Source organism: Haliotis asinina, chromosome 14 (genome assembly GCF_037392515.1).
Source record: "Haliotis asinina isolate JCU_RB_2024 chromosome 14, JCU_Hal_asi_v2, whole genome shotgun sequence".
NCBI lineage: Eukaryota > Metazoa > Mollusca > Gastropoda > Lepetellida > Haliotidae > Haliotis > Haliotis asinina.
Genome location: NC_090293.1, coordinates 39267188 through 39291290, shown reverse-complemented (window position 1 = coordinate 39291290; position 24103 = coordinate 39267188). Strand labels below are relative to the sequence as shown.

The window sequence follows — 24103 nt, the reverse complement described above, 5'->3', positions numbered from 1 at the left end:
CTTCAATGATCTTTATTCACACATGAACTGTCCTGCGAATCTCAAGCATTCGTGTATTCAGGAAGCGTATATAGAGATGGTAGATTATCCCTGGTATATTTAAGCTATTCCAAATTTAAAGATTTGTGTTGCTTGGTATGGAACTTCCAAATGAGACCAAAACCCGGCAGTCTGGACGTTTCTTCTTCCACTGGAAATTCCAGCCCCAACGCTGATGCGGCTCCATCTTGTCTGAACGAGCGTCCCTCGTCCCGCTTTGCTGAGGTTGATGAGGGTGGCCTGTGGGAAAGAATTGATGGGTCATTATCGAAAGCAACTGAGATAAGTACCATTGGGGACGTAAAACGTTTCAGAGGTGTGCACCGTTGAACGTTTTGTCAACAAACCAAACGGAAGTTACATCTTGGTTACCTCCCTTTCGCCAGACTGTCACACGGCTTCTGCACTCAAAGAAACAAAAGCAAATATAGGAATTATTTAAAAAAACAGCTTTCAACATATTTTACACCAGGTCTAACACTGCACGATAATATCATTCTTTTCTAAAATAGCCATAATAAATAAATAATCGGTAATCATGAGAATCATGAGAAGGCATACAAATGGTGTCTAGGAAATCCCACTGACACAACCCAAAGCATTTCAAAACGATTGAAAAAGGTTGAAATCTTACCTTTGAGTCCCACAGTTAATCATTCTTTCAACATCCAAAATCTCGATATCCGTGATTCTGTTCCAAAATCTCCAAGAATAGCCAATTGCCACGCACGTACACAATTCACTGCCTTCCCGCAACAGCCGTGACCTTGCCATGCCATGCCATGCCGGTATCGAGTTTTAAAATGTTTAAGATCATACCGCACCGAATCCAGCAGTGTTATTTGAGTGGTCGACCGGCCATTTTGCAGGGGTCTGTCTGATCGCTAAGTTGATGCTAATCCGTCGATTCTCGTGCCATTGCCACTTTCAGGCCCTCTTCGCACTTGAAAAGTTATTCAATTGTGTCCATGGTAGGAAATTTACAGGGTAATACAATTCAATTAAAAACTAAATGAATGCATTTCCTTTAGTGTTTTATACTGACAGTTACTCGTTTCGTGCATGACTTAACCTATCTCCCCAATGGATAAAAGAGTAACCCTTCTAGTGTCGTTTCTCGTATCTGGGACGACAGCGAATTAGACCACGAGAGTTTACCCGCATTGCATCCCACGATCGCGCCACATTCAAAGAGCTCTTTTATTTCTTTTCAATAAATGCTTCTCACCACAAACTTGGTGATGGTAGCACTACGATACTCGTAAGTAAGTGTTAAAGTATGGGAGTTACGACTGTCGTAGCGGCTACAATCGCCCTGAATACGGCGCCCTGGTTTACGCTATCGATAAATAGTTCGCATGGTTCGGTTTGTTCAGTTACCTGGATTCACTGGAATTCAACATCGAATCGATTCGGTGAAGTGAGCTGTGTCGGCGGATAAGGAACAGTCATACACTCATGTGCCATATTACAGTTCACAGAATGGTAGCTGTGATTCTTGCCAACAGCATCTGGTTCTTTTAAATGAAAGTGTATTTCACACTGGGAATAGTTATAGGGTTTCAAATTTTAGGGGAAATACAGATTTGCCTTAACACCTGTTACACTTTGTAAACAAAAGGGGAACTCTCAAGTAATTAGTATGACGTCTGCTCAAAGTGTCATGGCACGTAGAGGGAAAGAGTGTGCAGCCTATCAGTAAAGGTTCACATTAAGTTTGAATTCAGAAGGCAAGAGTGGACGTGAAATGGGTAAAATAACTGGAATCAATAGGTTCACTGTCTTGAAGGCGTATTCTCAAGGAGGAAATACAGAAAGTTATCGGAAGTGGCATGAGAAGAAAATCAGCTGACAGAGGTACTAGGGCTTTATTGAAGATTGTTAAATGTAACAGGAGGAAGTCTTTTCAGGATATATCTTCACTTTGGAACCAGATATCTCAAGTAAGACTATTCAAGAGGACAATACAAAGGCGTCTCCATGAAAATGGTTTTCATCGAAGAGTTGTGAAGATGAAAAATCACCATATCCTCCAAAAACAGGTTCAAGAGAAAAGTCTTCGCCAGAACACATTTGAGATGGAATGTAAATAGAGATTGGTTCAGAGTAATTTTTTCAGATGAGACTCAAAGTGTTGTCAGAAAAGAATGTTTGTTTGGAGAACCAGGGATACTCTATAAAAGGGATAGGTCACTCACTTGCTTTCTTTACCATTTGTACTAATTAACGTGTACCTCGTCATGCTCCAACGCACACAGTGACTTGGCTCGTTCCCAGCGCAAATTCAATTGTGTTTAACCGAACTTCAGCCAGTTTATTGTATCAGTCGGAATTTTACAATGAATGACTGAATGAATTTTAGTAAGAAGTAAGAGTAAGAATTATGTGAATGAATGAAAGAAAGAAAAAGAATAAAAGGAAGAAGGACATATGTGAATGAATGAAAGAATAAATGATACACCGCGGCCTTCCCTCCCAAAACATGTTGAAGTGCGCAAAAGTATCGTGAGGACACGTGTTAACATCAGCTGTCCTTTTTAAAAAATCTACTTTGAGACATTTTTGTTTACATTAATAATTAAATATCAGATACCTTATTGCATGTGGGGAATTGAATGGACACTAACAAGATGTTAACTGACACTGTCACACTGCCCTCAAAAATAAAGTTTAAAACTGTCACAAAGCGTTCTAAAACACCTTTCCAGTTTTGGCAAATAATAAGATCAACAAGAAAGAAGTTAAGGAACTATAACCCTCAAGCGTCAATTGCGAATCAGATCAGATCGGCAATATGTCATATTTTTCACACACCTCTAATACACCCTAACATTGTTTTAGATAGTGGAACTACTTGCAACCACATTTCACCTGATAGTATATTCCCCTCATAAGAATTAAAGGTGTATGTGAAAGATGTATTTGAAGTAATAACTAGAAACACTCAAAAACGGCGTATAGCATTTCAATGGCAGATCAGAGCAGATCGGCGATATGTCACATTTTTCACACACCTCAAATACACCCAAACATTCTTTTTCAGATTATGAAACTATCACTATTACTTGCAAACACATTTCACCTGGTGGTATATTCCCCTCATATAAATTAAAGGTGTGTGTGAAAGATGTTTTTGAGGAGGTAACTAGGAATACTCAAACAACGGCGTATAGCATTTTGATGGCGGATCAGCGAAATGTCATATATTCACACACCTCAATTACACCATAACAATGTTTTAAGTTATAAAACTGTCACTATTACTTGCGAATACATTTCAGCTAAAGGTATGTTCTCTTAAAAATTAAACGAATGTGTGAAAGACGTTTTTATCGGCACAATTTAGTCTGTCTTCGCGGTGAATCGAGAATAGAAGCCAGTGAGCTGTGACTTACCGACTTGAAAGTTTACTACAAATCTACCGTCCTAATACGGACACTAATACAAATTATTTGACTTAAACTGAAGTGACAAAATAGTTATCCTATCTTCTACATGTTGGATTTCAGTTGTTATAACACCCAGCGAACGTAATCAGCTGTTGAAAATAAACCGGGCTCAATCTTAAATACTACGCTGCCACCACATTGGCTACACTGGTTACATAACGACCATGGACATACGTTCAGCAGCTTTTCGAGGAGTTTCTTCTCCCCATCTATACAGGCTCCCTAGGAGAACCAACGAAGAAAAGTGGAAATCCTGGTGCCTAGGTGTGTATTGGCACAACAATGCTCCACGTTTGAAAAGAGAAGTATCGACTTCGAGATGGCGGACATTCGAACCACAGAGACCGAATTTCCTGCAGCAGACATCAAGGGGTGTTTCTTCCACTACACCCAGGCCATCTGGAGGAAAACCCAGGACCTCGGCTTAGCTGTCTCGTACAAGGAAGATCCCCAAGTACAGAGCTGGATTTGAAGAGCGGCTGGACTTCCCCTACTTCCTCTTCCTGATGTGCTTTGTGCCTGGTTGGAGACGATGGTACTTACGTTTCTTAACAAGATATGTAGTTAAGATTTAAAGTTGGTGCTTACATTACTTATAAAGATTGTGATATAAAAATCATCAAATCACCATATTTTACATTTGATAATTTGATATGTAAATAATAAAAGAGCAAAGGTTATTAAAACTTTCCTTGGACTTGCTAAGGTTTATTTGTTGTGGTCTGTCCCATTTTACTGAAAGGTAAACAGGTAACTAATGCCTGACTAACCAACCATGACTAATCCGATAATTACCCGATAATAATCCGATGACATTTGGGAAGATACTCTCAGTGTGATGTTTTGGGGGTGTATTTATTTTAAAGGGGCACTGATGCGGAGCGAATGATGTTTCTCGCCAACGGTCTAATTACGAAACCAAGCTGTAGATTGGCCAGCACCCGCTCCCTCGAGCGTGACGGACAAAGTTAGGGACTGGGCTCCTGTCCACATTATTAGAATTTCTTCACCCTAAACAGTCAGGAGGCCGGATGCCAATCATATGCCGTTATTTTAAAATATCCATGGTATTCCTTGTCTGATTGTAACAGTAGTGTAGTTTTTTTCTGATGCCTGTGTAGTATAGTGACTGATCCAATTTGATCCTATTTCTGTGTTTTTAACCTCGATATTTTATCATGTCATGTGAAAACATGATGTCTACGGGCACGTAGCAAGCCATTTGTTTCATTATAAATCCGAATGATTGCAAAGCTTTATATTTAGATAGTTTTGACGGTTGGCTCAACTGTCATAACTAAAATCATACGTAAATTGTGGTAGCTATGGTAGCTACCCTGGTTTATCATCTATGATAATAAAACACACAGTTGATTTGTATGAATTCGTAAACTAAAAACGACTTTGCCATTGGCAGAGAACTCTGAAAGTTTTCTTACGTAAAAAAAGAAAATTGATCACACCTATCTACCCAAGTACACAGCAAATGCCTGTATGTATTTCTTATGTAACAACGAAGTTGAGTTGGTATCCTCAAAACAGTTTCGGCCCATAAGTGTTTTCAGCATGCGACAAAGAGATTACATCTTCCTTGCTGTAACTCGCGCTTGATGGTATAAAACTACACGTGCTATTTGTCATCATTCACTTGATGGTCAGAAAACACACACTAGATCGCGCATAGGACGTGTGTCACATAGGATCCACATTGGCAGTCTATACAATGGTTAAATGTTACAGTCATGTTAGAAATTTACTCTAAGTTCATGTATAAATATACCGTGTGTTCTTTTATTGATTTTCAAAATCATACAAATATGATAAACGAATTAGGGCTATGAGACAAAATATAAAGGCGTACATTGGCTTCGTTATTTTACCGTCCTAATAGTTTTTTTACCATTTCTAGCACTGGCAGATGATCAACCTTCCAAGTGTTTCATTTGTTTTCATAATACATTTGTAGTGAAGTAAAAATGACTTCGCCTTAGTTGATCTGTCTATATATAAACTCTCAATTGCGCATACGGGCTGCGAAGCAGAGGTCACGAACAAGTCACGAATTCTGGGATATCTTCCGGGTGCTCTTGGGAGAAAACAATAATAAAACGGAAATCACTCCGCATCAGTGCCCCTTTAAAGGCGTTGGAACTTACTGAACAGCAACCTTTGGTCGGTAATAACCAAAGTTCCTGCATTTAGGGGTTATATATTGCAAGAGGACAACTGTCCTGTCCATGTTTCTTAAAACGACAATTCAGTGGAAACGTGAGAATGACGTTCAGACAAAGAATTGGCCTCCTCATTCTCCATTGAAAATGTATAATAAATTCTGAAAATCAGGCAGCATCCGATGGATCACTGAATTCTACTCTTCTCAAACGAATGAGGTCTGCACAGCAGTAAATGGCTGTATTACTGAATACTGGAAATGTCAGGTAAGTGACTTCAGGCATTATTTTGAAATCAAGCTTACATCCCATCACAGAAGGTAAAATTTACATGGCGGTCATTTTGTGAAGAGTGATGGGGCATATAAATGTATGTGGCGAACTGACTCGATGTTATGACCCAATACCCCGTGGGAAACAGTTCTGACTGGAAGATGCTATGGTGGTGGTAAGGCTGGCCTTCCGGCGAACAAGCAGACCATCTCTAGGTGGCTTGTCTCTGCCATTTGTATGAGATACATCTCGAAAGGTCGTACATCCCCCTAAAGGTTTGAGGGCTCATTCGGTTAGGTCAGTGGCGACGTCTAAGGTATATGCGGCAGCCCTGCCCATTGAGGAGATCTGCACCGCGGCTATACTTAACCGGCCGAGCACGTTCATCCATCATTACCATATTAAGATATTATTGGGTTATTTAGACCATCTTATGTCCTGGCCGTGGTCCGCACCCCGTCGTGAGGCGAAGATGGTCACGTGACTAGGTAAGCGTGATTCATTGTTACTTACTGTCTGTAATATAGGCTACCATCTTGTGTCAGGTTTATAGGCAGACAGAATGCCTCTCCCTAAGATCAGTCTTTAGGAGTCTGTCTTATGCTTATAAGTACCCCAAGGAGGATCTCTATGAACAAGAATCTAACAAACCTGCAGAGGTTGCAGATTCATTGAATACAGTCCTCCTTGGGGTACGGCCACCCGCCTCCCCACATTCTCTCTAATTGTTACAGAACGGAAGTGTTTGGTTTAAGGCTATAGCTTTGAGGTTACCTGCTGTTGGCTGTCACGGGTCCAGGGGTCCGGTGGGGGTGGTCTCTCAAGACAAAAACGTTTTTTTTTTTTGTTTTGTACATATTTTTTATTCAAAATATGGTTACAACTGTCGCACGAATTAAAAGAACATTTTAATGCTTATAAGTACCCCAAGGAGGACTCTATTCAAAGAATCTGCAACCTCTACAGGTTTGTTCGAGTTTTCTTCCTTTGCCCCTGTGGCATGCTTGCCTTGTAACCGCTATAGAAACTGGAGTTACCTCCCTTACATCAAATGCTCTACTAAACATACATGTACATACTGTACTGGACCAATTAACATCTTACACATCACTCCCCTTTCACAAAGACAGGTACCACTGTAATGAATTCAAAACAAGTAGATACTGTATAAATACCCGCGGATAAGTGTTCCCATGTTACCCCAAAGAACATATACATTATTACAGCATACATTTTCAATAACCACCCAGTTGAGATGTGACCATACAACAGAGTAGACATCAAAACAACTTATACATGCTAGATCAGACGGTATGAAATACAATAATCTCATCTTACAAGTTAAAGCTAGGGATTAATAGTAATACATTTGTGTTTTTGACTTACATTGTCACATTGGAAAATATACAACACGAAACTATATAAACATTAAGTTCAAATCTCAATATCTATAACAAAGTGAACTTTAGATGAAAAATTAAAATAGCATTAATTCAAAATACCATCATCGGAGGATGAAGCATGGCTGTTTGGATTGTACTTAACATAGTCAATGAGAGTACAATGTCTATCAAACAATATCAAAACTAGCATTGCTTCTTGATTAAAACCTTGAAAACCTGGAATATATTTTGACATTCAAAATACACCAAATTACCCCCACTTACAATGAAATCACTTAACTTCCTACAGCTAAGCAAAAGTAACAAAGCCGTGTAATCTACACAATGTAATTATGACCATACACATGGAATATCGTATGCTCCAACGGGTCTTCTCGTGCGTGAGATGAGGGGAGTCATGTGTACACCTCTCATGGAAAATGTGAGTTTTATCATGATTTCAGAGTGCCAAAACTCATGAAAATTACACATGTGTCATATACGCTGCTCACGAATGTGTTCATAAATTTAATTTGTGAAGAAATGGCTTTGAAAGAATATGCAGCTTGAAACTGTATCTCTCTATATAATACTTGGAAGCTTTCCATGACAAACTCTCGACATTTGAGTTACCCACTGATTGGACCCAACCATGAGCGACGGGAATCACTTGTATAACACCCAGCCCAGTGACTCCCAGGACAGAGACATATACTTTGAAGTCTTGCGCAAGTTGGGAAACAAAGACTTGAATGAGGCTTGATTGAGATAAACAGAAATGAGGCTAGGGAGTTAAATCACACATGAGAAAGTCTATACGACTACGCTTAAGACACTTGTCAAGAATTCCCACCTGGAAAACTCGTATCCAGACGGAACAAGAGCAATGATAAAGACACTCTCTTCAACAAATTTGTTCAGGATGTGTACTATAATACTCAAACAAAGAAACGTGTAACTGAAAATTGTTATCAATTTATACACTTAAGGTTCAGTAATACAGGGCAGTCATGAAGAAAACTTGAATGAACATTAACGTCCCAATGCTTCAAGAAACTATACGTCACAATTGAGAAGTGTTCCAGTCAGTATCTTGTGTAGCCACCATTAGCATCTATCGCTGTTTGGCATCGGCGTCCCATTGACTGGACCAGATTCCGGATGCAGTGCCTGGGAATGAGTTGGCACTCTTCCCTCAAGGCCACAAACAGGGCACGTCTGTGGCTGAGGGTCACGCTGTCGCACACGACGATCCAATTCGTCCCACAAATGTTCAATAGGGTTAAGATCCGGTGATCGTGATTGCCAATCAAGAACCTGGACGTTGTTCTGGGCAAGGAAATCCCTGGTTATTCTTGCTGTATGCGGCCGCGAGTTATCATGCTGAAAATGACGGTCTGGCGGTTCACGAAAAGAAGGACATGAGGCCTAATGATTTCATCACGGTAATGTCGAGCTGTCGAATTGCCCTGGACCTGAATGAGATATGTCCTGCCACTGTATGAAATGGCACCCCAAACCATGACACTTTCACCACCAAATCTGTCCACTTCCAGTACACAATTTGCAGCGTAGCGTTCGTTACGGCGCTGATATACACGCGCCCTTCCGTCGGGACGTCGCAGCATGTAATGTGACTCATCACTGAAGATAACAGTTCTCCACCTTTGCAATGCCATGGGAGATGTTGGCGACACTACAGTCTGCATTGTTGCCGATGCTGACGTGTGAGGACAGGTCCTCACATCGGTCTTCTGGAAGGAATACCAGCCTCACATAAGGGGTTCCTCACAGTCTGATCAGAAATTGTTCTGAGTCTTGGCCCTGCCTGTGATGTGGAGGATGCTGTAGTGAACCGGTTGCGCAAATGTCGAAGCCGAATAAACCTGTCCTGAGTGGGCATGGTCACACGGGATCGACCTGACCTGGGGTCTTGCTATGGTACTCTGTGACGCATTCAGTTGCCTTGCAATAGCAGACAGAGACTTCCCAGCCTCCAAATGAGCATTGTTGCGCTGAGCCTCAGTAAGTCTAGGCCTGACCTTAACACCAAATTTAGGGTTGTCAACTGTCGCAAGAGCACTTAAACCCCCGATGTTTATTGGAAATGATGCCTGGAATGTGCGTGGAAATGGAAACGCATGAATTTCTTCCCGTTCACAATTTATGGCATTTATTGAGGAAAAATGATTTTGGTGCGTTTTGGCGAGTTGTCCTCAATGACAATGGATTCAAACTCGGAAATGTTTGCAGACAGCGTTCACCATAGATATACTGATTACATAGACACCAATGATTCAAATTCGAAAGGTTACATGAAAAAATACTACCTATGCGTTTCATTTCTTGAGTACTTCATATCTGTCATTACCTGGAAGATGGAATTCCGGATCATGTGCTACAGTCGAAGGTACGTAGTCGCGCCAGTATAAGAAACCAAGGAAATCAATCACTGTTTGGTGACAAAAATGCACGAAACAACCTGGACACGAAAGCTGATGACGTCACTACACACGGCGAGAATGATTCAATATTATTTATTCTCAGCCGTGTAATACAGATGACGCAATGTGTCTCTCATGGAAATGAAAATGTTGAAAAGAAGATTAATGAATTAGAAAACAAGTTCACTGATGAAGTTCTCAGTCTAAAAGAAATAATCTCTAAAAAAGATGCTCTGATAACCAATATAAATACGAAACTGAAGGACTCGGAAGACAGGAGCACTCAACTCAGAGCTGAATTGAAGCTAATCACCCAAGAAAACAAAAGCTACTGTGGTCATATAAAAGAACTTGAAAGTGAAATGCTACGCCTAAACTACTCAGTTGATGCAAAACTGAAAATCATTGAAACGAAAATCATCAATATCACCGCAAGATCTACACATACAAGTGCTACAGAGACCAGAACTACAAGTACTAACTGTGAAGATGATGGAATTCAAAGCAATTCCAAATCTACAGAAACGACGAGAACAGGTCCATGACTGTGTTGTGTGTGCCAAGTCCCACGAGTGCCCCAGGTGTGTCCCAGCAAGACAGAACCAAAATGCAGCCGGAAATCACACTGCAACATAAAACAGCTGAACCAGTACAGCAAACAAGGAGCACAACATCTGGTAACAATATTGTCCTGGATCGTGCTGATAAGAACTATCAATATGACTTTACATACACACAGAATAGTGATGGATGTGACCAGTGCGAAACAGATCCATGGAAAACACAAGGACAAGCTACAGAGAGAACGTACGACACGGGGTAAGCCAAATTCCTATCCCATAAAATCTCTTGCAAAATCTTAGAAGGAGTTCCCAGGCTGCGTAGTAAAAGGATTGTGCTGTATAACATTAACGCTGATGATTCATTTGAATGTGTAAAGGACTTAATTTTTGATTATGCCCATGAACGACATGTTCGTGAACGTTTGTGCGACTTTTGAGAAAGAGACAGAACTATAATAACCAGGATACTTACACAGTTCAAGTTAACATTGACTTTGATGTGTCAGGTGATCCAGAATTCTGGCCACCTGATATTAGATTAAAGACTCTATTCCTATAAGCAGCATGAGATACTCTAATATGGCCAAACTGAAAACCACTATTAAGGTGACTTTGTTTTGTATGTTATCTGGACAATATGCCATGATGTATACAACTTGTATTCAAATCCTTATGGCGCTATCCTTTATGACATGAAATGTGAGAGGTATTTTACATGGCTCGGATTATATCACCAAAACTTTATCACTTCCGGTTGATGTTATAATTCTACAGGAGCACTGGATGTCTGCAGAGAACATAGACAAAGAGAACATTTCACGACACTGAACTAATAGTGTTGTGGTTGAGGTCATTTTAATATGTTTTAAAATGCAAATAAAAAATAATATATATATAAAGAAAATGGGTCATAAAAAGGTTTTAGGTACATTGAGAGAAACTCTACAATATATGCTGCCTTTTTAGATAACGAAAAAGCATTTGAATATGGCATATGGCACGATGGCTTATTTTACAAGTTACATCAACTGGGCATCCAGGGAAACATCTGGAAACTACTGCACTACAGTTATACAAATAGTTATGCGTTTGTAAGATATACGGGTGAAAACTCTGACAGGTATCCCGTTAAGCAAGGTGTTGTCCAAGGCGGAGTCATGTCGTCCTGGTTTTTCTTAGTGTTTATTAATGATTTGATTTCTTCTCTGAAACAGACTAGTAATGGCCTAAGTGTGTATGGTCTCAATGTTCCGACTATATTACCAACTGACGACACAACATTGATTCCTCTACGAACGTCTAATTTAACATGTAAATCTAGAATCTAGCATTAATGCACTTAAATGCTTGGGGCTAAATGACACTGACCTACATCCAGCTACCATGGTTGAATTGAGACAAAGAATGACCTTGAAAACCAGTTTTTATGGCTGTGAACTATTGTTTGCGCTACTTTGCCAGGACTTTGTTCAGGACAAGATAAGAGATCTCCATCTCAATCCATTATTTGGTTTGTGGACCATGATTGGCTGCATTGATAAAAGCAAACTCCAGTTCTTTGACTCTTTAACACTAGTTGTGACAATATCATAAAACACATATTCTGTGCTTCCATGGCTAACACGCCCCGAAAATCAGCTATTTGTTGAAATCGTTCTGTTTTGTGTAAATGCAATCTTAGAAACTACTTACATAATTATTCAAAGAAACAAGTACATGAATATGAAGAAAAAACGTGGCGTCATAAAGTATCACTTAATGCAGGACTATCTCGCTACATGCGAGCTCATACATTACTGATATATCACAAACTTTTGAACTTAGCATTTGTTTACCCTGAACACAGAGCAGCCTTACAATTATGTTTTCATTACTAAATAAAGTCTCAAAAGAATGTTTGCTTTGTAACAAAGGATGAATGAGGAGGAATTAAATTTCTCCTAGTGGTGTGGAGCTTTGTAAGTAGAGTAGTCTGCGCCAATAGGTGGCGCTAGACAGGGGTACTGAATTGTTCATTCTCGCTCTAGTGCAAGCACGGCCAACACGTCATATTATCATGGACACGGACGCCAAACTTGATGCCATACTTCAGCAATTAGAATCAAACAAAGCACAATTTGAACTGTCGCTTAATGATCGCACTGGAACGTTGAGAGTAGATTTTCAGCAGGCTACCAACGAGGTAAAGAAACTGCGTGCTGAAAAAGGCTATGCTTGTAGTCGAGAGGGCCACAAAATCTAACATAATTTCAATGAAGAGTTAAATCAAAAAATATATCAAATCCTGGTTGCTATTCAAAATCAACGATTCGAGGACTGTTGGTCACTTAAGAAATCACAAGGCTTCGAAAACGCAACCCCCCCCCACCCAAAAAACAAAAAAAAAACAAAAAAAAAAACAGATAAAATTGGCAGACTCTTTTGCGGGAGTTTTAGTTTAAACATATTTTATTCACAATTTGAAAAGGATTGGGGACAACGTCTTTCAGCATAAAAAACCCTCTCCAAAGATATTTAAAATCACTTATTACATCATTAGAAATTATTAGGAACGGAGAACGACTGAAGGATAACAATCGGAAATGTTATAATACAAAACGAGCATAGAGAGAAGATTCGTTTAGATTTGCATATGTTTTGATGGACATTATTAATATAATTTCATTTTTATGATTTGTCAGATTTGCAATGCCGTTTAAAATAACAGGGAATGTAATCACAAAGTTACTACCACATACATCTTGAATAGCTTTTAGCATGACCCTTCTATGTTGACTGTATAAAGAACTTTCTAAGAAATAGTGATGAACATTTTCGCACTGGTTTCCAAGTGCGTAGGGTGGATCAGGGATTAGCCCTACTCTGTACACATCGTAGCTTAATCTACTAGCTTTATGGCGTAAATGAGTATGTAAAATGTTAAATTTTCTAATGCCGTAGGAAACGTACGGTGGGGTTGAGTTATATGATGTTTAAACTTTGATAGAGAAGTACAATTCCTAAAATCTGTAGCTAAATTGTTTCACAATCTTATAGTGGATGGGAAGAACGACTCGCGAGAATTTGGTATTCTTGTTCTTAGCAAGCAAATATTGTTTGAATTTCTTAGATTATATTGACTCCTGGAGCCGACGCATTGAGGAATTATTTCTTTTAGGTAGACTGGACTTTTGTTGTTTTGAATATTATAGAGCAAGGACAATTTTCGTACTCTTCTATGCTCTGCTAGTGCTTCCAAGCCTGTTTCATAATAAAGTGAATTAAAAGAAGAATGTTTAGGAAGTCCGGCAATAATTCTCGCAGCCTCCGTAGGCAGTCTTACCACGTTTGAATTTAGTTCTTTTCCGCAGCCATCCCAGACTTCACATGCGTACTCAAAGTGAGGTCTTATAAAAACTGTGTAAATATTAGAACTATGTAAATATTTAGAAGTGTATTTCTGTTAAGAATATATTTAAGTTTTCTCATTGAGTAAATCATTTTAGACGCTTTGGAAACACTATTAGATACATGAGAGGACCATTTGCCGTTCGATTAAAGTATTATCCCCAAATGCTTATGATTTTCTACAACTTTAACAATCGTCTCGTCAAATAATAATTGAATCGAGCAAGTGTTATCTGTTAGTTACAAAAGTACTGATTTTGTCTTATCTGGCTTGTATGCTATCAACCATTTGTTTGTCCAGTCGTTTAACCGACTGAGAGAGGTTTAATGAGGTTTCTATTATGTTAAGATTTCCGGACACCTTGCCTAATGATGTGTCATCTGCAAATAGTCGCGTAATGCAATAACGCGTAACTCATCAGCAATATCATTCACATAAACAATGAATACAAACGGACCCAACACTGATCCCTGTGTGACACCAGCTTGGAATAACCTTGGTTTAGACAGGGCTCCATTAACAAAGACCTTTTGATAGCGCGTACATATCACGCATTTCCAATTTATGTATAAGCCCTCTGTGCCAAACACGATCAAAAGCCTTCGAAACATCAGAAAAGATCATAATATACTGGTCTTTATCATCTAGAGCTTGGCATATTTAATGATATGTTGCCATTAATTGATGGAAAGTTGATCTTCCAGATTGGTATCAGTACAATAACTTGTTCGCGTTGAAATAATTAGGCATATGCTTGAATATTACTCTCTCAAACAGTTTACCGACACAACTTATAAGAGATGTCGGCCTATAGTTTGATGCTTCAGTATTGTCACCTTTCTTGAATACAGGCATTACATGTGTTAATTTCCATTCTGGTGGATACACACCTTTTCGTAATGACAATTCAAAAAGCAAGCATAATGGCACACTTATTGAATGAGCAGTTTCTTTTAAAAGCTTATGTCTTATTCTGTCGGGACCCGATGCTTTACTCAGAGGCAAACATTTAATTATATCTGTAATTTCCTGTTGAGTCACTGTTATAAATTGTAAAGTGGATTTTGTGCGTCTGTAAAACTGAGGAGGAGACATATTCTCGTCATTTACACAGGAGATCGAGGCAAAGTAGTCGTTTAAAAATTCAGCTTTGTCAATATCTGAGAATAGCGACGGGTCATCATCAGTGAGATGCTGTTTGAGAGCAGGAATGCAAGTTGCTGTACCTGAGTGTTTTACAACATATCGCAGCATTTTCCAGTAAGAATGTTCAGTAAGTGCAGTTCAGTGATAAAACCATCAAGATTGGAGTAAAAGTTCTCTTTCGCATGGTATTTCATGTTGTTTACCTTACTTCCCTGTTTCTTATACAATCGAATGTCTCTTTCACTGTCTGTTCATTTTGCCTTCTTCCTCTTTCTATCCCGTTTTTGCATTCCCATCTCAACTCAGAATCGAACCAGGGCTTATCATCGGGACGCATCGTTACTTTTTTAGATTGTACACATGATCTAACATATTCTGAGAAAATATCGTGAAAGACTTTACATGTATCAGCAACACATTCACAGTTGTTGAAAATGTCAGACCAATCGGTATTTTCGATAAGGTTAAGACAGCTTGTTTGTGCCTGTTAGGGCAACCTTTAACTTTACTAAGCTAAAGGGGCTGTCAAGCCTCGATTTGGGGAATTAGCTATTGGGAGCGAACCTTGAAACAAGAAAGGAGAGAGCTGTGAGTTCCTTGGGTTTATTCAAGCAAGCGTGTCTGAGATGGAAGAACCCAGGTATTTATAATCCACAGCTCTACCCGTTTGTCGTTATCAAGTTTCTCCGATGTTGGAGTTTTCCATATGCGTTATCTACCCTGTGCTGACAAGGATTACTATACGAGGTAGGTGGTAAGGAGATGATTACCTAACAAGACTTGATTTTCTTTATGATATAGCCATGACCAGCTTGTGTCAGCTGCCATCATTGGTTCTAGCTGCAGTAGTTCTAGTCACTCTAGTAGGTTCTTTAATAACATTATACAGATTGTTTCGTTCCATTAAGTCCACACTATTCAATTGTTTACTTGACAAAGTTTCATTTAATCCCCAACGATCATTATCTTACTGGTTGCATCTAAGGCTGTTTCTACACTTTGGTCTAAACGTTGCCAAAATGTATAGTTAGACTCAGGTCTGTATACAACACATATTAATGATTTTTGTGGAAGAAATAGCTTGATCCAAATCGTTTCTTAATGAATATTTTCTAAATCTTTCATCCTTTTAAGGCAGTTGTTTACTTACATATATCATGACCCCTCCTCCCAAAGTATTTCTATTTTTTCTGACTGGTTCGTGAAAGTTATCCCATAAGAAATCAATGTTGTTTAAAGTCTCATCCTGGTGTGTTTCGGTGAAACAGACTATGTGATAGTCAGAGAGAACTTCACACAAATAATTTAACTTGTGGCTGATACTTCGTGTATTTAAGTGAAATACATCAAGTGCTTGTTCAGTGTCATGGTTCAGTGGGCCTGGATTTGTCTCCACGTCCCCTGCAAGCAGTAGCAACAATAGGAGGACCACAGATATGTTGGCGTTATGTAACTGACATTGTAGAAAGCAAAGAAACAATGCACACAAAACGCATTGCACTCAGTTTCGAACAAGCTGAACAACTTTCCAAATTCGTTACAAATAATCCATGGGAAAAACACTGCATGTTACATTGACAGGAGGGGATTGCTTAAGTGATTACAAGAGTTACATGAAACATTGAAACTTCCTATCCTTCCTTGTATTAGATCATTACCCATATGGCAAATGTTGAGAACAATCTGTAGTAAATATATCCACGTGGCACACGTGATAGGAAGATTGGACATAAACAGAATGATTACATTTTTCTTTACATGATTCCCCCTTTCTATATTTTAACCGTCAATGCAGATGTGACTTTAGGTAGGAGTTAGGGTATAGCAAAACTGTTTTGTGGACAGGATGTAACATTGAAGGTACTATGGATAGACCAGTAACAAGGAGCAAGAAGGCAAAAGAAGTGAGTATATATACAAGAGCAGTGTAAACACACAACGACTAAATCATTGGACTTAAACATCTTCCGGTGTGTGGACAATATTTACTGACTTACTGGTATACTTATGATTGTATCAATATAAACAGCTTATCTGGGAATCTGATTATTACGAACGTTTATACTTATCCAGGTCAGTTTGACACGTAATCACTCGGACTGTACTGTCCTTGTCATCTCGGAGTTCACGTATGTGTATTCTCCCGTCGTATGACCAGGTTGAATCGATTTTCCATTTAGTTTTCAGACCTCTTGCTGTTTTAAAAGTTTGCTACTGTGCAGGGTTAAGTCCTCGTTAATATACACGGAACGTCGTTTGTGCCGTAGGTTTCTCCTGTTGCTGATGACCTTGTGTCGATCCCAGTAGCTGACAAATTTTACAATTATCTGTCTGTTTTTACCCTGTGATCTCTTCCCCGTTCGATGACACCTGTCGATGTCAGGGGTGTTGATGTTAGGGTGAATGTCTTTCAGTATTTCCATAACGACTTCATCAGTGTTTTCATTACTTGTTTCTGGAACACCACATATCCTGACAGAGTTCTGACGACTGTATTGTTCCAGTTCATCTGTCTTTATTTGTTCCTCGTTGCGAAGTTCACCAATCTCATTTTCAGTGGAACAACAATATCGTTCTACATGCCATACATTACAGCTCTGGTCACACCCATAAAGGATTCCTTGAATTTTTTATGGAGATCAGGCATCATCAATACATTTGTCAACTTCGTAATAAGAACATCCATCCATTATGAAGTCAAACACTGTCGACGGAAACGATCTCTCTGATCCATTCGCTGCAGTGTTGATGGCAGTTGTTATTGGTGTTGCTTCACTCCTGGGTGATCCCTCTTGTTCAGGTGAGCTGACCGGCGATCTTGGTTGGTCACTTGCTCTGGGTGCAGGTGTGCTTGTCCCAAAAGTGAATACTCCAGGTGTGATAGTTGACTGTACTAGCTGTTTTGAGGATTTTGGTACTAGTGAGTCTAAAGGTGAACCTGGTGGTTTCCTTTTCTCGCTTGCTGATGGAGGATGGGTGACTATGTTTCCAACGAACTGACGAATGATTCCGATGATGATCGGAAAATTGCGAGGGCCGATAGCAAGGCGGTGCGTAAATTACGCCAGAAACGTGCACGTCAAACGGCCTGTGGAAGTAGGTCAGCTAGGCGATCGGCAAGTTATACCTGTCTCGTGCAAACTGCTGTTTTACCTGCTTCTTCTGTTCAGCATATTCAACCAATCGCCAATCAGCTTTTTCGAGTCAGAAGACAGGAGCGTGTTTCACATGCGGTGACTTCAGTCATTTTAAGAGAGGCTGTTCACAAAATATGTCAATCCAGAGATTGTCGACTTTTGCAGCTGGAGAATCAACACAAGGGAACCTATAGTTCTCAAGGCTTGTCAGTTGAGTGTAATCATGATGATGTTGTTGATGATTTGTGTTTCTCCAAGACTAACAGATGATTATTATGAGTATGAACAGGGTACATCTGCAATTATCGTTTAAGGACGCCTCAAGAACAGTTAGAAACATTTTGATAGACATTGGTTCTTCACAATCTGTTGCAGATTTGATTGATAATGGTTATAAAATCTCATTTTGCTTTCAGCCACCTCCAATGTTTGTAAAAAAACCCAATCAATCAGCTTTTAAACACAAAAAATGTAACTCAAGCGATTGATGAGCTAAAGGAGAAAAGCCTTATATTCGAGTGCGATACTCATCCCACTGTTGTCAGTCCATTGTCTGTTTCAGTCCAGTCTTCTGGGGAGAAGAGCTTGATCCTAGATCTTCAAACAATTAACTGCTCTGTGTACAAACAGAGAGTAAAATACGAGGACTGACATACAGCTTTGAATTCATCAGAAATAATGGCTGGCTAATACAATTTGATATCCATCCGCTTACCCTCATACAGATTATGTCGGATTCTCACGGTTTGATCAAACAGGAGTCGTTCACAACAACAAATTCCTTGTTCTCCCATTTGGGTTAATGTCGGCCCCATATGTGTTTACCAAAGTTACACGACAGTTGGTTAAGAAATGGAGGTATGAGGTGTGCAGAATAATAACTTCAGAAGATAGTATTCTTTCAGTGTTCTACTCAGGACGAAGCTCAAATGCCAGGTGCATCTGTTAAACAGGACTCACTTAGGTCAGGTTTTGTTCCCAAGGTTGAAAAGTCTCTTTGGTTGCCGTCTGAGTCAGTGTTAGGATTGATACAGTGTATCCATGACCATGAGTGTTCCAGACAGAAAAAGGGATCAGGTATTGATGGACATTACTGTGTTATTGCAATCTGAGCATATGAGTTTTCCTGTTAATTACAAAACTTCTGTTGTTGGTAAGTGTGATGGGTCCAGTTTCCCAGCTGATGATAAGACCTTTGAGTATTGACATGGTTGCAGCCCCGTCATGGCAGAGCTCTATTGAGTTGTCAGATTCGAGCATCAAACAGTTGAAGTTTTGGTCAGTCTGCATGAATAAGCATTGTTCCAGATATCTAGTTCAGAGAACAGTAGCGAAAAGAGTTGTATACTCAGATGCCAGTGATACTGGATTCGGTGGTTACTGTGTGGATCTGGATAATGTCCCTTCACTTGGACAGTGGTCAAGGGATGAGGTATGAAGTTGATAGGTTTGCAACGTATTACAATACCAAACTAGAGGTATTTAACTCTCTATATAGCAATCCCGGTTGTGCTGCTGTTGACTGCTTCACTGTGAACTGGAAAGGAACAATGAACCGGATTGTGCCCCCTGTCTGTCTGATTCCATAGACGATCAAGTATTTGGCACGCTGGTGCGACTGGAACGCTTGTCGTCCCTGAGTGGCATTCTGCTTGCTTCTGGCCTTTATAAAGTTCAAATTCAATGTTTATGCCACAAAGTAAAGGTTGTATATGTTTGCCTACTTCCAGAGAGTCTTATACGACGAGTAGGATTCCAGGAGGAATGTTTGGAGAAACTGATGGCACTTTTACATGCTTGCTCTTCTTGTTGATTTTCGCCGATTGCGGTTTTCGTTGTTACAGATGTGTTCCTGTGTACATATAAGAAAGAACTTGATCAACGCCCTGTTCCTGTACGGCAGAGGTGGGCAAAAATGAATAATATGCCTGATGTGTTACCAATTCCGCCCCAACATTGTACCATTTATCTTTTATCTGTTGTCCAATGTCCAATGTCACTGTTAGTGTCATTGACATTACTGGACTTTACTGAATCACTCTGGTTGCAAGACTGCTAACTCTTCGACACCCACTCTGTCTATGCTGACCGAAAGGTGTAGGATCCTCTGGTTCGATGAAGTCCTAGACGCGTCCATGCTTCAGACGACTGACATGGATTCTGTTGCAGATCAGTAGTCCATCATGTTTCGTTCTCACGTTGACATGTATGTTTGACAACATCTCTACAATATAATGAGTCCCGACCCAGGGATGGAGCAATTTCCGTGTTTGACAGGAAACTAACACAGGGCAATACATGAAGAATGTATCACCCACAGTGAATTTGGGGGAATGCTCTCTGTCCATCGATCTCACAGCCATGGCTTCCTTGCCATCACTGATATTCCGAATAGCTTTTTCACTTGCAATCTGTCTGTATGCGTGTGTGTGTGTGTGTGTGTGTGTGTGTGTGTGTGTGTGTGTGTGTGTGTGTGTGTGTGTGTGTGTGTGTGTGTGTGTGTGTGTGTGTGTGTGTGTGTGTGTGTGTGTGTGTGTGTGTATGTATGTATGTATGTTAGGAGTATTGTATGAAAGGAATAAATCTGTCGCACTGGTCAGGGGTGTCATCCACATAGTTAGACGATGATGCTAACATTCGACATGATTCTCTCGCTCTGGCCGTTGCATGAAGGATGGTAGCTCGTTGTCTCTGTTAACTGCACATCCAACAATTCATATGTTTCTTGCACAACGTTGCTGAAATAATTCAACCTATTTGCACTTGTTTTACGTAGTTCGGAACAAGCCTTCTTGTGTGCTCAGAGTATTTATCAACCTCCTCTCCCCTCCTTTCAAGTCTTCAGCGAGCTGGGAGATCTGAATTCAGATTTGTGTAAAGCTGTTTTCTCCTCGCGTAAAACAGCGCTTGAAAAGCTAATTACCTATTGAAACCTTGCACATGTGTTGCATACCTCTCGCACGTATGGTCCGAACTATAAATGGAGAAGTAAGGACAATTTGTGGAAGTCTCTAATTGACTATATCCTTATAATTATACCCTCTCATGCTGCAAGTAACTTACTTCAGTGTTGTGTTAATATGAGCCAAATTAAACTTGAACATTACCGCGGATTGCCACACGAAAAATATGTATGTCAATTCTAGATGGCTAACAATGGATATGTGCGCTATATAAATATATTAAAAGATAAGGTAAGACTAAAACCATGACTAGTAGTAAACAACTATGGCCCTGTAGATCAACACAAGTCATGAATAACATCTCAGGTAACTGATTGTTTCTCAGGTGTGCCATATGTAGATGCTTGATTGGCATTTTAGAAGTTACAAAATGATGAACTTAGAGATTTTTCTGGGTTACATCTTTTTTTTATTCAGGACCAAGACGTTTCGTGGGGGAGTCCCATCATCAGGCAGAACTGAACAGTAACGCTTAACCCCCTGCCGAGTTTTTTTTCAGGCGCACATTTTCGTAAGGTTTGAAAATTCAAAAATGAAATTTGTGCGAAAATTGCGCACGGCTATAAAATTACACAGAAATGTAGAATAGTTAATTTCCTATCCGTTGGTATAAATATAACTGCGACTACATCAGGGGGTTGAGAAATAGACACTACCAAAATTTGTCCAAAATGTTTGTAGCGTTGAAAAACAGTACAATTCTCCGGTTTCTTATCGTGCACCAATAAACCACTCTGCTACTATTTTTTAATTTGTCATCTTTACGAAAAGTGTGAGCGAAGAAAATACAGCCTGGTGGCTGAACGACATAATTGTATATGAAATGGATTTAATGTGCTAATGCTCAACGTTATACGCTAAACATTAAATAAATAAATGTTAAAAACGTCAAACGTCGACAGAGAGGTCATGCACGTGTAAAGATAAGGGGGTATAACTACGCTATGCTTTACATTAGGTCAATGTATCTCAGATCACATGGTGAGAATTTGCTGTGGATACGGACAGTATATTTTCGCTAAACAAACTGTACCAATACAAAGGTCCCCAATGTGAGCGGATACCGTTTGGTAGTTTCACAATTCGTAAGAAAAGATGCCAATGTACCACAGGTAATAGCGATCTGGATGGCCCTATCCGATACATAATTTAGTTCTTAGATTCCCATATTCTCAGCTTTCCGAGAGTCAAGCAAGGCGTAATACAGAAGTGTTAGCATTGTGACGTCATAACTTTGACGTCATACATATGGCGTAATAACAAGGTGTAATAACTTTGTAAATATTATTAAACAGTGACATATCTAACCTTCTACGGGTGAGTAGTAATGCTCAGTTCTACCCAGTGATCGAAATAACGGCCTGCCCGACTGCCCGTGGCCGGTAAATTTTGAGTCGGGCTGCCTGGAAAGTCTCTCCACCAGCCTGATTGTCTGGCTGAAATTCCTCAGTTTGACCTACTTTCAGTTCGCTCTCAGGACGATCATTCCATTTTAATTGTCATGTCATATTTTGATTTAAGAAAGATGAATGAAAGCTACGAGTATATTCCTTAATTATACATGGACAACTCTTCAGCCAGTGAAGATAGCAATGGGACACGAACACTGGCTGGGTTAGGAAGCTACGCTATGATTGGATATCTGTAGTCACATGGTTCAATAAGAACAAATTAAAGAGAGGGTTACCTACTCGTTTGTATTTGTTACAAAATGGCTTCATTTTTTGTAAGTTATTGGATAAAAAGTAAGTTAAAAAGGTGGGCAGGCAACTTTCAAGATGGGCAGGCATTATTTATGGGCCACCAGCCCAGCTGTCAGGTTGAGTTGAAAAATTATTTCAATCACTGGTTCTACCTGTGGCTAGAACAAGCCCCGAATCGTTGTCCAGAATATTAAAGCAAGAAGATGTAACCCAGAAAATCTCTGTGTTGTGTCATATATAGACATTGAACAAATATGAATAACAACACATACGTTAATCCTCATCATTAACAAGTGGTGGCTGGAAATTAGATAATGCATCACAAATTTTGCAAATCAAACCCTACTTTGCAATTGTAATAGGCATTACCAGTAAAGTGTACACCCTGCAGTATACGGACGTTTTTCACCCTTTCCATTGCACACTCTACATCATTTCTAAGACTAGCTCTAGTTTCTTCTACTTGCAATTGGTCTCCTGTTAAATCTGGATCTCTCCACTGGTGGAATTGTTAATTTTTGTACCTCTTGGAATTATCAGATCTGAGATTAAAAATCCCGTAAGTCTGCCGTAACTGAATCACCACTTTGACATACATACAAAATTCCATATCTTTCTGTCAAGTGTTTATCACTAATGCTCCCAGACCACAAATCAGACACAAAAGTGATAACACCAGAAGGGTTTTATTAAATTGTGCAATTTCTGTAAAGATGACTCTGCAATATTTAATCTTGAACTTGTTTGGCATTGTCTGCTCACCAATATGTTTTGAAGACCATACGATGGGGAAAGACACCTTAACATGTCGGTATGAAATCCAGTAATTAGTAATGTTACTGCAGGTGGATTTAGAAACTTTAAATCTATTGACTAAGTCCTCAATAAATAGACCGAATTGCAGACACATGAAAACTATTAAAAACAATTCATCAATAGTCCTCAAAATTTGAGGTCTTCCACTGTTATCCTCATTACCAGTTCCTTTGCATCATTCATTTCATCAAAATGTGCCTCAAATGTTTTATTCTGTTGGGGATTCCTGTGTAGAACATACATACAGCAGAATATCATATGTCCTCAAATGCTATGCCAGGTCTACATACTTCAATATTCTACAGTTCTAAATGTCGATATTTCATTGATAGTGTCAGTCTGAGAAGAAACAAATGAAACAGATGACTGTGTATTACTATTGTCAGTCTGCACACTTGAATGAACTATTCCTGTGAATGACTTCTATGTTTGCTCACATTAATTTTTACTGACGCATGTTAAAGTAAAAAATAAAGTTGTCATCCAAACAAAAGTTTTCTATGTTCAATAATACAATAATGACAACAATATAAATGTGTCCCCACTAATGTGCAAGGTGGGACCCAACCGTCTCATTATAAGTATGTCGGTGATGTTTATCTGTATGAGAATAGGTGTGGTGGATTGTA

At 39.5% G+C, this 24103-nt stretch overlaps 1 long non-coding RNA gene across 1 annotated transcript; it reads right to left on the bottom strand.

The window, feature by feature from the left end:
• Positions 1-818, bottom strand: LOC137262214 (uncharacterized). The gene is made up of 2 exons (XR_010954900.1): positions 674-818; positions 1-279 (listed from the first exon to the last, which is right to left on the bottom strand). It is a non-coding gene; the product is annotated as an uncharacterized lncRNA (long non-coding RNA).
• Positions 819-24103: the final 23285 nt, after the last annotated feature.